Source organism: Melanotaenia boesemani, chromosome 24 (assembly GCF_017639745.1).
Source record: "Melanotaenia boesemani isolate fMelBoe1 chromosome 24, fMelBoe1.pri, whole genome shotgun sequence".
NCBI classification, from domain to species: Eukaryota; Metazoa; Chordata; class Actinopteri; order Atheriniformes; family Melanotaeniidae; genus Melanotaenia; species Melanotaenia boesemani.
The window spans coordinates 3868374-3869429 of NC_055705.1; the positions used below are offsets into that span (position 1 = coordinate 3868374).

The window sequence follows — 1056 nt, forward strand, 5'->3', positions numbered from 1 at the left end:
ATCCTGCTCTCTAGTGTTAAAAGCCAAAGTAAGCAGGCTGGATGTCTGCTTGGCCTCCAGTCTCGCATTAAAAAGCTGTTACTATATATAAAGTGTTATTTGGTCACTCATATGTCCCCGAAATGCCCAGCCTATTACCTTTCTAAAGAAGTCTCATTCATCACTCACAGATCTTCTTGTCATTTACTGGACTTTGGAACATCAGTTGAAAAAAGTGTTTACTTTGGGTGATGCTGCTGTAGGATATTTATCACTGCTGCAATCACACTTCAATGATAAAGGGGAAAATGTGTTTTTATCCAGATCATCAGATTTATCAATTCCTTCATCAATGTTAGCTGTTTTTTCTTCACTCATCACATCTGGTGGTTTTATGACAGATATGATCACCATGGAGACGGTTGGTGAGATGATTATATTACAGATGTTCTGATGATTGAATGGTGCTCTGGATAAATGTATTAAAACCACCTGAATTGTTTATAATCAGCATCTACTTTTTATGGTAAACAGCTGTAATTCAGGGGCTCGTCTGGGATTTGAACCCGGGACCTCTCACACCCGAAGCGAGAATCATACCCCTAGACCAACGAGCCGAGTCTGTCAGCCTGCAAGATGAAGCTGACTGGACAAAGCTCCTTTAGGGGTATAAGGTGGACACAGTCAGTATTATGTGGATTGTCAGACTCTTATGGCAGATTGGAGCCTTGTCCAGTTTTGTTGATACCCTCATTGTCACTTCTGTGCTTGACCATGTCTTCTGGTTATGTAATGCAGGCCTTTAATGTAAGTGTTTTTAATCATGGAATCATTGCTTTAACAGCCCATGTTGATACTCTTATCTTCTTGCCAACTGCAGAGATATTATTACCTCCTATTTATCCCCAAAGTCCTTGAAAACATATCTGGTATGAGCTAGCAGCTGAATTAGGGAACAAGTGTTTGTCTTAAGAGTTTCAGTGTGGATGAAGCATGCACCATGGTAAAAAAAAAACTGTTTTAGGTGATAAGATATTAGATAGATTTGTGACAAGAAAGGTTTCTGTGTCGTGGTCC

At 39.9% G+C, this 1056-nt stretch overlaps 1 non-coding gene across 1 annotated transcript; it reads right to left on the minus strand.

Moving 5' to 3' along the window:
- Positions 1–524: 524 nt before the first annotated feature.
- On the minus strand, positions 525–596 carry trnap-cgg. Its single transcript has one exon. It is a non-coding gene; the product is annotated as a tRNA-Pro (tRNA).
- Between the last annotated feature and the right edge of the window lie 460 nt (positions 597–1056).